Genomic DNA, 19,021 nt, shown 5'->3' on the forward strand with positions numbered 1-19,021 from the left:
ATGTAAAAGTGAGTCGGCAAAACTTTTTCCCAAGGAAATTATCATTGCGTTGGTAAAAGTAATCCATTTAGTGACAAACAGAGTCGTCGGTAAAAGCCTTCATCCATCGTCAGTAATTTTCCTTGCGTTTGTAAAAGTAGTTCAAATATGATGATTGTGTGGCACTTTTCCCGACACAAATTCGCGTCAGCAAAAAACATAATTTTAGCAACACAATATAAGTCGACAAAAGTAAATTTTTGGCAACACATTTACCGACGAGTTATTTGTCGAGAAAGCTTTATTTTTTGGCAATAACAAATTTGCATCGACAAAAATAATTAAAAATCATTTATATTTTTTATAAGATTTATTTTACCGACAATTGATTGTGCCGCTAAAAATGAAAAAATCGCTAGCATATATATATTACACATATGACAATAATTTTCTACAAAATGCTCCTATTATAGCACTAGCACCTAGGTAGAATACTAGTTGTAAATTCAACTTCTTTGGCAGTAACAACACAATTTTACAGTAACAAAAAGTATTACAACCATATCACCATTACTTACCACAACTACCCAACTAAAAATTATAGTATAATCTCCTACATAACCCGTAGGAGTAGGTAATAAACTAATGGATATAGTAGCAGCAACATCAAAGAGGAATGTATACAAAAAGTATTGAAAACTATAGGATGATCCACTTCACTGACACGGCATGGCAAAAAAAAGTTCCAACCACCACCAAACTTCAAAGCCAAACCATTGAACATCAAAATGACCAAAGAGCATCAAGTAACCCTGTCCATTATGAAGCAGCAAATAAGTATTACCAAAAAGATACAGTTAAAATCAATCATAAAGCAACAAGAAGAGCATTTTTTTTTTTTTTTGGGTAAGTAAGTTATAATTAAAACAAAAAAATATACAGATTTACTTATCAATGAATATACAGATATACTTATCAATGAATATAAAAATTTATCCTGCAAACAAAAGTGATAGGCTATGAAATTGTCCCGTCCATTATGAAACAACTGATAAGTATTACCAAGAAGATACAGGTAAAACCAATCATAAAGCAACAAGAAGAGCATTTTTTTTTTTTTTGGGTAAGTAAGTTACAAATTGAAACGAAAAAATACAGATTTACTTATCAATGAATATGTAGATATACTTATCAATGAATATAAAAATTTATCTTGCAAAAAAAAGTGATAGGCTATGAAATTGTAGCATCCCAAAGCACAAAATAATAGAACAAAGGTGACCTAAATTAAAGGTAAAAAAGGAAACTAAGCAAAAAGTAGCAAAATATGTTAAATAGATGAGAATCTGAATTACTAACTTTAACCCTGTAACTTGCTCTCATGGAGTGGAAAAAGACACCACTCAAGCTTAGAGAGTGGAAAAAGACACCTCTCAAAGTAATAAAGCCTTATTTGTACTTCCTAACAATATCGGAAAGGAGAAAGTTGGTCAAATATAAATAGTGAAAAATGGCATTTGGAACCAAACAACCAATCGCTAGTAAATTTCATAGCATTGCACCACTTCATTATCCTACACATTTCAATATTTGAGAATTCTCAACAAATTTAATACTAATGCAATAAACCAGCACATAGTGATTCTTTTCAATTAAGTCTTGACAGAGAACTAGGCCCTACAAAAGGTGATCCTTCAATCAAGTAACTGATTACTTCATGTTTCAAGTAAAATGTTAACAGTGTCGTAAATTCTCAAACAGAATAAAAAGTAGCACAATTAAGGAAAAAGAAGGATGGCTTGTCAAGGACTAAGTAAAATGGTTTATATATAATGTAACTAACAAAAAGGCAGTAATGACAACAATGGGATACTGAGTAAATTTAGATTTAGAAACAAAATGAATATTTCATTAACAGGTTAACTAATCATGAATTCATGCAAAAAAAAAAATGTCTAAGAAACTAATTCATAAGTTATTTCATAATCCTACCATTGCACAATTAATTTCAATTCCATGTATACAATGTATTCAGAAGCAACAAAAACATGAAGAATGCATCAAAATATAATATTTTGAAGAAGTATATTTAAAATAGAAAGACCATTACTTTCATGCACTTAAACTTGAAGCTGAGCATTGTATACTTTCAAGTTTGGATACAGTTAACACAAACAATAGTTAACTGCAGAGCTTCTCTAGCGAATATTCTATCACTTGGCTACTGATGAAAGATCTAGATTTAGTGAATGTCATTAACCAAAACAAGTCATTCAATGTATCTTGCCTGTACACTAGCTGCAAAGAAATACATGTTTAGGATAAAAAACAGGACTGATCAGTTTCATGTAATAGAGTTTCCAAAAGCAAACATGCTACCAATGTCTAATCCAAAATTGAAAACTAGTTTTTTAACACAAACCTTGTCATGCTCAACCACCATCCATGTCTTAAAACTAAATGAAAATATAGAACTGGCAAGCGAGAGACAGATACTTGCTAACCAGACACTTGGATGTGCAATAATTCTCTTCCACACGCTAACAACGACGTGCAGCATGCAAAATATTAACGAACTTTCTTTTGACCTATGCTTTAAATAATAAATTGCACTATAACTTAGTAGAAAAAACAAAACCATGAATATGGATACAATTTAGTAGTTTACTATGCCTTGTAACCCCCAAATTAGAAAGCATTTCAATAGATATAGCACTCAATGAAGCGATCATACTGTAATCAGTAAAGCAAGAAACACCACAAGACAAGTTGTGTAGTAGTAGCACACATAATAACTCTATAACTTATCAGTAGAAGCAACATGCATGAATGCTAATGAGAAGGTTATCCACTTATTATGTTAAAATAACAACACAAAAGAACCTGTGCAATCTTCTTGTCGAGGTAGAATTGCATGCAAACAAAGTACATAGTCCAGAAGTATATTTAATTAGTTTCGAACAAACTATCATGCATTTTGAAATCATTGCCATGCCATTTTCGTGAATATCTTGATGTTATCACCTACTTATTCACCGATTACTCCTAATATTGTGAATAATGTCTAAATAACCTGAAATTTTCCAAAAAATACAGAAAATGTTTTGTTTGCTTCACAATTCAAATCAACCATCTCATTGATTTTGTTATTCCTAGGTGTATGCATTTGCAAGAATGAAGTATATATGTATTAGACCATAAACCTATTAACTTTGCATCAAACAAAAAATAAAAACAAAAGAAGAAGAAACAAGAAACCACAGGCAACAACAATATGCACTTACATTAGATCAGAAAGCATGCCTAAGAAAGTACCAAGGAAGAGAGTAGCTGCGTAACCAACACACAAAGACAACACCATTTGCACCCTACCAACACCATAATATGACAACTCATACTCTCTAAACACTGACCACAGCCTTTCCATTACTGAGAGAAACATAGAGCAGGGAAAAAAAAAAGATAATCAGAAACTGATTAACGACTAAAGCAAGATCAAAATCTAGGCTTTTAGCTTAATAACAAGTATTTGAGCTTCTAATTCTTAAAATCTCAAGTTTTCTTTCTCTTTTTTTCATTATTTTTCTCATCAACTAAACTGAATGGCACTCTAAAGAAATGTACAATGCAGACCTGAAGAGAGAAAATAGAGGAGAAGAAAACTTATCTGGAAACGAAAGAGCGAAGAGGAAGAGAGTGATTGAATGGAGTGTGAGTGAGAGTTCTGTTGGAATTCGATAAGAGGTGAGGTAGACAAAAGATTGAGAGAGAGTAGGATACTAATATGAAAACATATAGCGCCTGATTCGGTTCCCATGCGTCAGTCAGGATGGTTACTCCTATTGTTTAGGAAGAGAGAAAATGATGAGAAATTTTCCAAATCCCAAAACCCTAGTTTGGGAAATTGTACTAGTGATTGTAGAAAGAGAGAAGGATTGATTGATTGAATATCTAAACTGACAATCGTGTTTAATTTGTTACATGCATTTGAACTTGTGAGAAGAAGCTCTACAGTTAACTATTATTGCGGGCTATTCTTAAAATTTTAAAAATTATTTATGACCTCTTAAAAGATAAAATTATACAAAAATAATAATAAGTGTTTTTTAATTTTTCACCAATTTTTTTTTTTAGTTTTTCAGAAGAAAAAAAATATAAAACAAGTTTCTAAAAATAAAACCAAACATATTTAAATTGATAATCTAACATTCTTTGGAAAAGTTTAGATTATCTCAAATTAGTCATCTCAACTTAAGAGTGTGCTTGGCGTTGATGGGTTCATTTTGTCATCTAATTTGATGATCACTTTAATTTTACAATTCAATAACTAGAATATTCAAAATTCTTTGAAAAGTTATAATAAAAACACAAATCACTAAATCACCTCATTTCACAAATAAAACTTTTATCGACGAATAGTGTTATCGTTGCTAAATGTTTAACTCTTTGCCCATGCCAACTTGTCGTCGCCAAAAGTAAGCACACTATTAGGAACGCTTATTGTGTTGCTAAAAAATAAATCTCGTAGCTAAAATTTTTGAAATTTTGGCGCCAGCCAATCATTTTGGCCCCTAGTGAATGTTATGCTTTTTTAGCGACGGTAATAAATTGCATCAGGTAAATGTCTACTCTTACCAACGAAATTGATCATTGTGTCACCAAAAATATAGTTTTGCCTATGAAAAATTAACGTCGTTGCCAAAAGTGCAATTTCTTGTAGTAATATATGTTGGACATGCTTCTTTAGCAGAATTACCTTAGCTCCATGAGATCATAATGAGTTTAAGCTATTATGAGCTATAATTGGTATTCTGCATAATGCTTGTGCTATGATTGTTAAATTTTCTAGATTGCTTGTTGGCATCCTATTGGCATCACTAGGGGAGAAACAATTTTGTTTTGAGCTTCATATATCATATCTTCTATTGCTTTTGTCAAATGAAATAGGGGAAGATTTTCACTAAGTCGAACTTGACTTTTTTTTCATAAATCCCCTCAAATTATATTTTGTTTTTGATATCAAGCATATGGGCTTGCACCTGCATTTTACTATTATCTCTTTGCCTATTACAAATGGTATGAGCATAAATTTTCATGATCAATGTACTATTTGTTTCTTCTCTACATTGGTAACTTACTTGATATGGATGTGTAGACACCCCATTTTTTACTGTCTTTAAGACTTGGGCGCCACTGATTGATCACTCGATGATGAAAGTTATGCTGTGCAATCGCTCAATTTCTTTAGCAAGAAGAGCTTCTAAATCCCAACCTTACACCCCATTTTGGACCAAAACTATTTTGACCAAAACTATGTTAGACCTTAAAGCCCTCTCTTTCAAAATATTTTTCCCAAAAGTTTCTACGATGTTCCAAGGATCACATTTCGTTTAAAAGTTGCACTTTTCGGTAATTCGAATAAAGACAAAGTGGAAATAAATGGAAGAGGGGTGAAATCTTTGAAAAATATTTAAAACTTCTTATTTATAGGTTTGGAGTTGAAGAAAATTAGAGGAGAGAGAAGAAAACTAGTTGGGGAAATGGTTAAGCATGAAACTGTTAAGGGAGAACTGGCAACCTTCACTAAATCAGGTTTATCTCTTTGTACACTTAGAATTTAGTTGTGAGGCTACCACCATTGGAAATTAGACTTCTGGGGCTTCAATTTAGACTCAAGAATCTCATAAAGCCAAGTCCGGATGAGGGAGATTTGGCCATTTGAAGTTAGGCATCAATCTGGTTAAGATAAAAATGAGTAACCTTCACTTAAATAGTCATATCTCTTTGTACACTTAGAATTTAGATGTGAGGCTTCCACCAATGGAAAGTAGACTTCCGGGACTTCAATTTAGACTCAAGAATGACCTAAAACTGAGTCCGGATGAAGAACATATGCCCGTTTGAAGTCGGGCCTGGAAGTAAATTTTTTTGTGCCCGCAGATGGCCGGCAGGCCACCATTTTTGGCCTGCCAGCCACCACTTCTGGCCGGCCGACCACCACTACTGGCCTGTCGGCCACTAGTATAAAACCCACATATTTTTGCCAACTGTTTCCATAAAGCTCTAGCTGTTCTTTTTTGATATTTTTGATTGAGGCTCATCTATTTCTATATATAGATAACCTTCCCTCATTGTTTGAAGGTTAGAAACATTTAGAGTGAGGAAATAATTTTGAAAAATTTCTCTCTCTACAGTACCCTCTCTTCCTTTCTACTTGTATAGCCTTTGCCTAAACACTCTAAACCAAACCTAGAGAGCTTATTGCTGAGGTGATTTGAGTTTGAATTTGAGCTATTGAAACACTTGAGAGTGTGAAATTAGTGGTTTATAACTCAAAGAAGCATTCCTCTTCAAGAGGTATACCTTATCTTGCTTTTGTACCATCTCTACACCACTTGTTTTCCATCTTTTCTTGTTGTTTTTAAGCTCTTTAAAACCGGTATTTTTGGGCTGAAACTTGTGGTTTAAGGCTATTAAAGGTAGAGGGGTTGATAGCCCGTCTTTACACCTTACTTCTAAGGCCTTTGTCCTTGTGTTTCCCACTTTGTTGTCAACTCTTTTTGAGCTTTTTAATACTAAATTTCAGAGTTATTTCAGTGGCTAAAATCATGTTTTGAAGTCCAAAAATGGAGGGGGTAGCCTCCCCTCATTGTGTTTTGTTTACTAGCCTAGCATGCTCTATGTTTTAGCCTATTATTCTAGCTTTTTATTAGCTTAATTTCAGCATATTTTAGGACTGTATTAGACATGTTTTAGCACTGTTTGTAAGTGTTTGTTGCATTTGAGTTTTGTTTTGCATGCCTGTAGTGTAATTGTCCTCATGAGTTTGGTGTTTTAGGCCTTAGACATCATCTTCTTTGAGTTGATTGCATTTATTTATGGCTTTCCATACCCTTAATCACCTCTGCAACCTCCCTTCTTTTTTGGCTTTTGTTTTGCTTTGAAAGTGGTTTCAAACTACTTGTTTGTTTAAGCATGAGATTGAAATGTCATGCTTAATGATTTAATCCCTTTAGGTTCATTACCAACGGTATGATATCTCTTTCATGCCCAAAGCAACTCTTGGTTTGAATCCTCTTTCCATCAGATGACTTAAATTCACCATTGGACTCAATGAATTAAAGGATGGTTGGTAATTAAAAATGAAGTAATTAAAATGGAAATAAAATGTGCAAGATAATAAAAAGTATTGTGTTCAATCGGACGTTAATTGAACACATGGAAACTTGAGTCGTTTCATACTCATTAGTGATGAAATGATTCCAGTCTCCAAGGTCATTACTTCCCTTGATCAATTCATGAAAGGGAGGAGGTTTGCGTCTTGTTTTGTTGCATCTATTGAAATTGCACACTTTGATTCATAAGCCATAATGCTATGGCATTGCTTGAATTGGTGGTTTGTGGACCAAGTTTTGTCTCTTTTTTGATCTGTTCATGATAAGGATCGGTGAATTGTGCAAACAAACCCTTGAGAATACCCTGTGCATGCTCTGTCTCCTTCGTGAGCGCAATGTTGTAATAACGTATATGTCTTCCAACCCCACTTCTTTCTCCCTTTTATTTACTAGCTTACGATGGTTAGTTTAAGGACATCATGTTTCGTTTAGCATACTTCATTTTTGCATCCACTTGTATTGCATGTACTGAGACTCGGTTCATCATTCTAATTTGCATTGTTAGTTTAAATACTTCTTTGAATACGTGTTTAGATCGCATGTTATCAAATTGATTCATTTGCCATATTAGTAACCGAGCCTATTAATTGAATATTGCATGCGTTGTATTAGTCATATTGCATAAGTTAGGAGCATGCATTTTTCTAACTTTTTCATTTTTTTGGCTTGGAGTACAAGGTGAGCCTTTACTCGCTTTAGCATATTGCATTGTATGTTAGTGTTGTCATATCTAGCATGTTTGCCATAAGGCTAAGTGCTTAAGTGATAAATTGCTTGAATGCCCGTGGATGAAGGCTAATTGCTTGAATTGGAATAATTTGAGTAATGCTTATATGTAATCACTTTTTTCAAGTGGTACATATTCGAAACAATTTTTCAAAACAAACATGAAATCAAACGTTCTAATTCTTGCAAATTCGTTTATACTTGTGTGTGTGAACATCACATAGTAATGCTAGCCTAATAAATTGGAACAAGAGCACATAATGCACATAAGATTCATATCATGATTAGCAAAGGCCGATCTTTGATCGGGTGAGCGCTCAATTTATGACCTTCCCCTCTCATATCTAAGTTCTTGAACCGAGACAATCTTGGTGATTACGGACACGTGGCCTTTGGCACGAGTCATGGGTTTCCTAAATTTCTCAAAAAACTATTTAGGTGGCGACTCTGTATCTAGCAAAGCAGTCCATTTTTGGCAATTTAATTCAAAATTAATTTTCCAAAAGATTTTCCATATTGAGACTCTTTGGTGTTTATCTATTTTACATTGCACTTGTGGAATCAGATTCAGAACCGCGGGAGTCCGATACTGTAGGGCTTATTCGACTTCCGAAAGGAAGCACGAAAAGTCGAGCTACCGGATGATTATTTGTGCTATAATGAGACTTGTCATTTTCTCATCATCCTATATTGTTGAGTAGTGGCAAATTCCCTCATTGTTCTTGATTATGTTGATAATGTCATAGGGGTGAAAGAGTTAATTGTTTTGGTATCTTTATTTTTGTTACCTTAATTCTTACAAACGTGATCTTTGAGCTTTTTAGTTGTTGATAATGTAAGAGTAAGATGTTTTTCTCAAGGCGAGAGTGACTTAAACATTAGCTCCATATTTTGTTTTTGATAAAGTCACAAGGGAAGAGATTGGATGTTTTTTAATATGAATGTTACTTTGTCAGGGAGAGAAAATTAGAGGAGAGCATACCTTGAGGGGGAGTTGTTCTTCACTTCAAACAAATCAAAACATCTTTGTGTGCCATCATCAAAATAGGAGAGATTGTTCATCATAGCATGAATAACATTGATTTTGATGATTTTGTTTTGATTTATTGAAGAGTTAAATTGTTTGAAATCTTATAATTAATTAACATCATAATTCATCCTCATTTTGTCTTATTTATGTTTATTAGAGACCAAAATTTCAGCTCAAACAAGCAAGAACCAAGTAGCAGTAGCAGCAGCAGCAGTAGATGCATTGTTTTTATTTTGTTTTGATGGATTATAATTGAAAAATTATTTTTTGATTAAATCATTATAATATATGGTTCTCTTAGTGCTTAACTATGTTTTGTGAAGGCCAAAAAGAAGCTTAAACAAGTGTTAAAGAGGTCCCTTAACAATTGGGACATGACAAGACATCTGGAAGGACATTCGGGCAGATAACCACCAAGAACAAAAATCCATCTAGGACATCCGGGAGGATGACCACCTGCTGAATCAGTTCTGCAATGGTTATTTTTCAAAGTTCAACTTCGCAAGGACTAGATGATTCACACCCATCTTCCAACGGGCAAAACTCACATGGTTTAGAGACAAAGGCTGACATTGATGATATGTATATCATTATCCCATCTCCTCAATGTGAAGAAGAAGATGAGCTTGGCAGAAAGAATAAAACACCGAGCTATGCTATATATATAGAGCTCTGATGTGAAAAGCAAAGATAGAGAAGTGAACAACGAACCAAGATATTTTCTTATCATTCATCAACCACATATTTCATCTTCTCTGAGTTATTTGAAAAGGTCTTCATTTGTGTTTCATTCATCATTCAAAAAACAAACACTGAGCCTAAGCCTTAAGCTTATTTTCCTGTGAGAGGTTATCAGAAAAATCAAAGAGACTTGAGCCAAGAAAATTTCTTTGAATCAATCATCAATCTCAAAATCATCATAAGAGTTATCTGAAGTATTCTCCGTTCTTGTTTAATTCCTTCTCCTTCAAAATCAGTAACTGAGCCTTATAGCTTGAAGCCCTTTTACTTGTGAGATATATCTTCTGAGCTTCAACATTGTATATCTATCTATGAGAGATATTTTTGTAGCTTTCTTTGAAAGCAAAAATACCCAATTCCAATCTTGTAAAAGGTCACTAGCAAGCCTATAAAGCTAAGGAAAATCTGCGGAAAATTGCTTCATGTGTATGAGGTTACTAACACCCCTGTGAAGCTAGAAGCTAGCGGAAAATCTCAAGTGAAGCTTAAGGAGTGGATGCAGGCTTGGTTGAAGCCAAACGACTATAAATCTTGTTTGCATTCTCTTCCCTTATCTCTTTACTTTCCATCCGCTGTGTTTGCTTTAATTCCTACTATTGCTATACTTATCTGTTATGATTGTGTTGATCATTTGATATACTCATTGCATTAGTAGTACTTCACTATTATTTTGCTTGATCAATATCTATTGTATTAGTTGGTAATTTTTTTTATTGGGGAATTGTTAGTTTTTATTTGTAGAAACCTAATTCACCCCCCTCTTAAGTTGTTTTTTGGGTAACAGTTCCGATGATTAAATTTTGAGTACCATTCAATATATTACTAGTGTAATCTTTTAAAGCATTTTCAAATTCAAAATTACTAATTAAATTTTGCATAAATTATATTTATCTTTCTGAGATTTGAAAAAAAAAGAAGAATTAGTCTCACATTTTTTATGTAATTACACTGTTCTCCTTTGATGTTTTAGTTTACATAATAAGTAGACCATTTTTAATTAGTTTTTATTAGTTGTATGAATGAAAAAATAAAATTGTCATTTCTTTTCTAATAAATATATATTTATCTTTATTTATTTCAGTATCTATCCATCATTCACATTGGTATCAGCCATTTTAACCTTACTAAAAGAGAGGTCAGTGTAATTATATTAAAAAGTGTACAACTAATTGTATTTTTTTCAAACATCAAGAGAGATGACTGTAATTTACGCAAATATATTTTAAAATAAAATTTTAATATAACAATAATATCGATACAAGAAAGAGTGTCATAATAATTAAAATAAAATAAAATAAATATTTCAAAAATATTAAAATAAAGGGACTCAAGCCTTGAGTTCAGTTTTAAAACTTTTGAGGCAATAGCCTTAAACTTTATTATTGTTGGGTCAAAAAGACCAAAAAAATAAATAAACAAATAATTGAAAGACCATATTACACCCACTAATTTATATGTCTGTATGTCCATTTACCTACCTATTCATCTACATGTCCACGTGCCATCTCTCTATTTTTGAACATATCACCTATCTGTCTACATAATCTATATATCTGTCCATATCACTACCATCATCACTAGTCATCCCCACTAGCCACCGTCGATGACTTTTCAGTGCTGACGATAGTCTAGTAGTGGTCCAACATCAATTTAACGACAATGGTGTAAAAAAAAAAAAAAAAAAAATCCTTCAAAAGAATAATTTGTCATTCTCACCAAGCAGTTTTATTAATCATGTCATTATCCCCAAAAGAGATCAATCATTATACATAATACCATATTTCCATAGAAATAAACTTACCACTAATAAACCCATAAAATAATTCAACCCACAATTCCCAAATCAAATGGGTGTATTATAAATACTAAGGCCTCGTTTGGTAACATCACATTTTAGTTTTAAAGTTAAAAAATCATTAAAAAAGTCAAAAATTCAACAAATTATACAAAAAAAAACCAAAGATTCCATTTTTCTCTCTACTTTTTGCATATCTTTTCATAAAAAATCAAAAAGTCATCACAAGTATGCTAAATTTTTTTATCTCATATTTTAACTAAAAAGTTACTAAAATAGCATATTCCCAAACAAGGCCTAAGAGCATCTCCAAACCCACTAGGCATATAAGTCTGTTAATTAAAATACTTAGAATAATTCATTTTTTTCAACTCTACTGCACTATGTAAATCATTACGTATTTTGTCTCAACGTTGTTTTGGGATTTGCTTATTTTTTGACTTATTTTTTTGCTTATTTTCGTCTTTAGTGAACTTTTTTTAAATTTTTTTTAAAAAAATTAGGTTTTTAGATTCAGCTGGACAAGACAAACAGGAAAATTATAATTTTTTAAAAAAATTCCAAAAAAAATTAAGAAAAGACAAAAATAAAAAATCTTTTATTTGCTTATTTTGGTTTTTTTGACTTTTTTTTTGAAATATACTTTTTAGATTCGTTTCAACAAAACAGACCAAAAAAGTAAAAAAACTTGACATAATTTTGAAAAAAAATCACTAAAGACAAAAAAAATATAGAAAAAGAGGTGGCTATTTTGAATTGCCAAAAGAGGCTTTAGATGTAGTTAGCTTTCAAAGACTTAGACAAAATCTATTTGACCCTTATAATAATATAGTAAATGCACTACATATATGTAGGGGTAATAAACGAACCAACAATTCGAGCACGACTCGTGTTCGGCTCGTTAAAAACTCAATTCGAGCTCAGTTTGTTAAGTAAACAAGCTAAGCTTAAACACATTTTGGAGCTCATTAAAGTTTTCAAAGAAAGTTTAAACAATTAATTGCTCATTTGGCTCATTTAATAAGCCTAAAATTATATAAAAATTCCAAACCACTCGAGCTCAGCTCGACAAAAGCTTGTTTGAGATCGTTTCAAAATTTTAATGAATCAACCTTGAACAAATTTTGCTACTCATTAAAATAATCAAACCAAACTTAAATAGTTAACTGTTTAGCTCGTTCTATTTGTTTATCATCCATAGGTATATGATTAGGTAAATTATATTAACTTCCCTTGAGATTTAGATATAATATAGCAAGTTTCACAATTTTGACATAATTACATTGAGCTATGTTGAAATTTTAATTAATTAACACCTAACCACATTTTCATTTTAATTATATGGATGAAAAAATAATATTGTCATCTTTTTTACATAAATGTATACTTTATGTTATTTATTTTTGTATTTGCGTACCATCTAGATTAAATTCGATCTATTTAGCATTACTAAAAAAGCGTCAATATAATTATGTTAAAACTATATAACTTATTGTATTTTTTTCTACATTTCAAGGGAGGTTACATAAAAATAAGGAGTCTGCTAATAATTTGTAAAATTTGTAATATATACATATATATTTGATATGATAAAGGAGAAATGATGAATGTAAAATCTTAATATCTTGATGGTTATATTTTATAGCTTAAAAAATCACTAAGAACACATTTGGTACGATGAAATAGGCTAGAATGAAATGTCCATTCTAACTTGGCATTCTCTTTTTCTTATTTGGTAATTTAAGTGGGAATAGTCATTTTATTAGAATGGCTATTCCAACAAAATGTGGAAATGCCTATTCTTTCCTCTAACCTAAGGAATGGCCATTCCATTCCATTATGGAATTATCATAAAATTTCATTATTAGCACTTAAAAAAATATTATTATTTAACTACAACCACCATTCCATCCTCCTACTATCTATTCCATTACCATATCGCCACCGCCACCGCCATTACTACTGCTATCGCCACCCAATTGCCATCACAACCACCACCACGATTGCTTCCAAAACCACTACACCACTATACTACCACCACCGTATTACCGATGTTGCCACTACTACTACCACCACTATTACCATTGGCCGCCACCACCACCACTAAGGCTACAACTATTTAATACCACCATCCTACTATCATTGTTATGACCACCACCGATGCCGCCACCACTACTGTAACAACCCTCATACTGTTTACTGATTAATGACTGATTGATTACCGATAATCACCGATTACTGTAAAACGAAATGGATAATGACTGATAACTGACTGATAATTGAACTGATTAAAAGTACTGAACTGACTGACTGAAACTGGAAACCGAATTGATTGAGTATATGTTAGTTAAATTGCATTATATCTGTTTGACTGTATGATTATCTGTTCATGTTCATATGTTTAAACTGCTAATTGAAGGCCATATCGGCGGCCGAATTAGTAACCGATTGATGTTTTATGAGCGTCATAATTAATGTGATTTTATGGTATAATTATCTGAAAATTGATTAGGTATGATTAAATTAGATTAATATTGATCAATTGCATAGTTTGATTCATTTACCAAATTGCCACCTGAGTGGCCCACTACTTGAGCCTTTTTGATCTCCTAATACACTCAACAAAACATTTCCTTCTCCTCTTCTTGCCTCAACCGACCCAAGCTAGAGAGTGAGAGAGAGTTGAGTTGTTCTTGAGAGATTTGCTTGATCTTGCTTGGAATTGAAGTGTTGATTGCTACTTTGAGCTCCTAGACCTTGAACACAAGACTAAGGTAGGACATCATCATCTTCTTGTTGTTGTCTTAGAATCCATTCTTGCATGATTCATGTTAATTTGTAGAGCTAAGTCATGATTTGGTTCATTAATGGTGGATTGAAGCTCATCTCTTGCATGCATGTTAGTATTGTTGCATTTTGAGGTTGATTACATGGACATTAGTACATGCATGCTCATATTGTTGTTATAGACCATGTTTTCATCTGGTTTTGAAAAGAAATGAGCTCATTTGAGCAAGCTTTGGAGCTTTAATTTGGTTTAAAACTCATACATGACATGTTTGAATGTTATTCTTGAAAATGGGTTTGAATGTGGTTTTAATTGACTCACCTTTGGGGCTTGAATTCATAAATTGAGCTTGAAACTTGTTATACATCGAATTTAATGATGTTTTCCAGAATTTGGGCCCAAGAGGTCGAGTTTGGAGTGGTAGAATGCTTGGTTTGAGCTTGGGAGGCAGATCTGGAAATTCCAGATTTGGCTTCCTCGCTCGAGCGAAGGATTCCCCGCTCGAGCGAGCACCTTTGTCCAGGGCTCCGCTCGAGCGACCATCGCGCGTAAAATCTCAGCATCCAGTACTTTTACTGTTTTGCAGACCGCCTCGCTCGAGCGAAGGATTCCTCGCTCGAGCGAAGCCTTTGATTTTGGACTTACGCTCGAGCGTAGAAAGTTTCGCTCGAGCGAGGCTCCTATTTTCAGCAACTTTGCAAAATGTTTTCTAAGTGTATTTTTGCATCCTCATCCCATCCTAGGCATTCTTAGGCCTAGTTTAAGACATTTAGATGAGGATATCGTTGTAGAACACACCAAGGCAAATTAGGGATTAAGTTATGATATTTCCCAACTGTGTAGCTTAGTGTGTGTTCAACCTGTTAACTGTGTAGGGTTGGCGACTGGGGAGACACGCTCTAGCCTACTGTAGCCCAAACTCTGTGAGTAACAATTGTGTAAAGATATGTTCAACTGATATCTTTTGAATACTGAACTGAACTGTTTACTGAACTGGTATCACTGAATGAATGTATGTCCTTTATTTCTGAACTGTACTGTGGCATCCTTAGTACCTACTGTTTACTGTTACTGTTACTGTTACAGAGATCTCTGTCGGTTCCCTCGTGGAACCACTACTGTTTACTGACTGATGGCCATCATTACTGTTCGGTCTTTTAAGACCTACTGTTACTGTTATGCTAATGGATGTACCACATATGACTGTTTACTGTACTGAACAACTGAAATACTGATTGAATTGAACTGTTTTCATTACTGTAAGGACATTCATTCTAAACCCCTTTACGCTTTATGTTATTCACTGGGCTTTAGCTCACTGCTCATATATATATGTAGGTGTACAGGCACCAGACCGGAGCTAGGGGCGCGGGTTAGACTCCAGTTTTGTCAAGCCAACCTTTGTGCCTCACTGCGAGGTTCCGAGTTGCCATGCTATGGCTTTGGGGTGTTTTGTTTGTTTTCCCCCGCCTGTCTCCATACTGTCTAACTGTTCTGCATAGACTGACTGTTTACCGTACTGTTATCAAGGGATTAGGTCCCTGTACTGTGTGATTGTAAATTTTGTACAGGCCGTACTGTTTTGTACAGACGGAATGTTTTCTGTACTGTTTTGTAGGGTTGAGTCCCTAGTTTGAATGAATGTAAATATTGTACATACGGTTCTGTATTGTTTATGTATGAATGCATGAAAAATCTTTTTGGCATACAGACTGACACAGCTCATTGGACATTGTTTAATTACTGTATTGGCTTCCGCCAGGCCCTGTACTCTGTTTTACTGTATTACTGTTCTGCAGGCCTTCGGTAATCTCGGATTACTGGCCGGTTACGGTGCTAAACCCTTAGGGCCGGGTTTGGGTCGTGACAACTACCACTACTACGACTCACATCATCACTTTCAAAACTATCAATATTATCATGATCTATATAAATTTATAATTTATTTGTTACTACCTTGTTAAATAATAATAATAATAATAATAATAATAATAATTTATTCAATTCCATGAGTTTAGTACATATAACCAAACATGAGAATGAAAATTATCATTATATTCTTATGTCATCCCATGTTTGCAACCAAATAATGGAATGAGAATGGACATACCACCATTCCATTCAATCTTGCATTCCATTCTTACTCTCATTCTATTCCTACTTCATTTCATTCCATTGTACCAAACATGCTCTAAGAGCATCTTCAATGGATTGCTAAAACACCAGATATTGCCAAAATATGGTGGCTTTGGCAAAACTGAGTTCTCCAGTGGCATACTATAGTAGCTGCCAAATCTATAGTTCACCCAAAATCAACTACTTTCCTTACTTTCCTCCCTTTCTCATCATTTCCCCCCCAAAAAAAAAGAAACACCAAAACAAATAATTTTTTTTTAAAAAAATCAAAATTCACCAATTTTTTAGAAAATCATAATTCACCAATTTGTTTATAAAAATTCGGCTTTTTATTTATTTTATTTTTTGTTAACAAAATTCACCAAAATTTGTTCAACAAAATCAGACAATAACAACAACAATGAAGCAATTTCAAACAAATTTCAAATGATCTTGACAAATCTTGAAAAACTACGTGATTCGTGATTCGTAATAGATTTAATTGCAACAATTCCCAAACAACCAAAACTAACAATCTAAATCATCTAACACGTACACAAGTGATTTAGATTGTTGTTTCACAAATAATAAATCGACATAAACGATTTTTACGTGGAAAAAATCACAGTTTGAGCTCCTCTAATTGTGATTAAAAAAAAAGCACAGGAGAAACGTCACTAATCAATCCACTATAAAGAAAGAAAGAACACAAATTTACCAAACAATTTACCCAAACTCTGTAAAATTGTCTTTAACAATCCATGTCTCTTTCACCAACGCATTTGTCTCAAAATTGATCAGCTTGACGTCGAATCCACAACATCTATGTTGAATCAATGACCACGAGCAACTTCGAACTCCTTCAAAGACTCCACGCTTGAATCTTTGCAATCCACCAAAAAAGAACACTCTTGTATTAAACAATCAAACAATCCTTCGATGTATACTTATCAAACCATGGGTTAAACTCAAACAAACATCAAAGAAACTAGCAAAGATGCTCTAGAAGAAAACCCTAATTCCCAAAAAGATGATCTGGAAGTCGTACCCTAAAAACTGACTTGATTGTAGATTTATAACAGTCAGATTCATGATCAGCGCTCGAGCGCATGAATGGCCGCTTAAGCGGTGTGACTTAAACGCATGTTTCTGAACAATGATCTACGCTCGAGCAATGAAATGTTTACTCGAGCGTAAAAACACAACTCCCAGTACTTTTGCAGAGAAGCAAACTTCTAAAAGTGTTGATTTTTCGTTCAAGCGCAGCTTTCACTGCCCAAACGGTAAAGTAAAAAAAAAAAAAAAAAAAAAGAGGACAAATTACAACTTTCAAAACCAAGTTTATTCGCAGAATTGGCAATATATAGGGACCTAGCAAATCTCAAGAAATTTGAAGCAAGTTTTAAACAAAAAATACCTGGATCTGAAGATGGTTGGTTCAAATGATTTCAACATTCTGAAGAGTCGGTTTCATCTTCTTTAAAAAACTGATTTGGATGCTCTGAGTTTCAGTTCAAGGGTTTCATCTTCTTCTTCAAATGATTTCAAGGGTTTCGACCTGATTCAATCAAGGGTTTTGGTTTATTTCATACACAAATCCAAGACATAACACAGTTTTGATTTCAAGGGTTAAAGTTTAGAGAGAGATAGAATAGAGGGTTGGAGAAGATAAAGCTAAAACCCTATGTTTTATCGAATAATGCTTTGTGATCTACGATCTTTATCGATTGATCTTCACCGAAGATGAAAAGTGCTAATGTAAATTGTAAATAATAAATCACCACTCCACCTACCACCTCCACTACCACCCACTCCACCTACCACCTCCACTTCACTCCACCTACCACCTACACCTACTACCACATTTTCTTCTATATATATGATCATTGTAAACATCAATTAAATACATCAATCAATAATACATTGTATTTTAACATGGTATCAGAGTTATAAGATTTAGGCTTGTATTTTTTTCTCATCGGCGGGCAGCCGGCCGGCAACCTTGCCTTCGCTGCCCGCTGGAATTTTTTTTACACATACCTTCACTCCTCACGGATGGCAGCCTCTCTCACCTTCGGCCACATCTCCGACTGCAACTCCGGCTCCTCCTACTTTAAATCCAACCCCACGGCGGCGCCACCTCCTGTGGTGTCCGCTGCACCGGCCACTCCACCACCATCTCCTCCGCCTCCCGCACCGTCGCCTACGCCAGCTGTTCCACCTGCACAGTTCTTCACTTGTATCCATGGCCAACACATTGCTCCGCAGCCGGGAACCACTCTGCGAATACCTCTCTCTCTCTCTTTATCGCTCACTCTCTCTCTGCAGTCTGTTCCCTCTTCTCCCTTAAGCTCATGGGCCAGATCACGATCGGCATCAATGGCTTTGGAAGGCTTGGCCGGTTGGTGGCCAGATTGGCTCTGCAACGAGACGATGTTGAGCTCGTCGCTGTCAACGATCCCTTCATCCCCACATGTTCCCCATTTCTTTTCTTTTCTTTATTTTCCACTTTCAAACCCTTTATTTTTTTTATTCTCTTTGATCACCCACATGTCTCCCTTTACACCCTCTCTTTTCTTTTCTTTTTCTCCACTAGCCGACATACACCTGCATAAAGAGCCCCTTTTCTTTTTTTTTTTTTATTTAATCCCTCCCACTTCACTTTCTCTTAT

At 34.0% G+C, this 19,021-nt stretch overlaps 1 long non-coding RNA gene across 2 annotated transcripts; it reads right to left on the reverse strand.

Moving 5' to 3' along the window:
- Positions 1–464: 464 nt before the first annotated feature.
- LOC114268264 (uncharacterized) lies at positions 465–18,102 on the reverse strand. 2 transcript variants are annotated; one of them, XR_014364229.1, is made up of 3 exons: positions 17,767–18,102; positions 17,080–17,232; positions 465–791 (listed from the first exon to the last, which is right to left on the reverse strand). It is a non-coding gene; the product is annotated as an uncharacterized LOC114268264 (long non-coding RNA). The 2 variants fall into 2 exon arrangements; XR_014364228.1 differs by lacking the exon at positions 465–791 and having other exon boundaries at positions 16,798–17,232.
- Between the last annotated feature and the right edge of the window lie 919 nt (positions 18,103–19,021).

Source organism: Camellia sinensis, chromosome 3 (assembly GCF_055761805.1).
Source record: "Camellia sinensis isolate YWXY chromosome 3, ASM5576180v1, whole genome shotgun sequence".
Classification (NCBI taxonomy): Eukaryota; Viridiplantae; Streptophyta; class Magnoliopsida; order Ericales; family Theaceae; genus Camellia; species Camellia sinensis.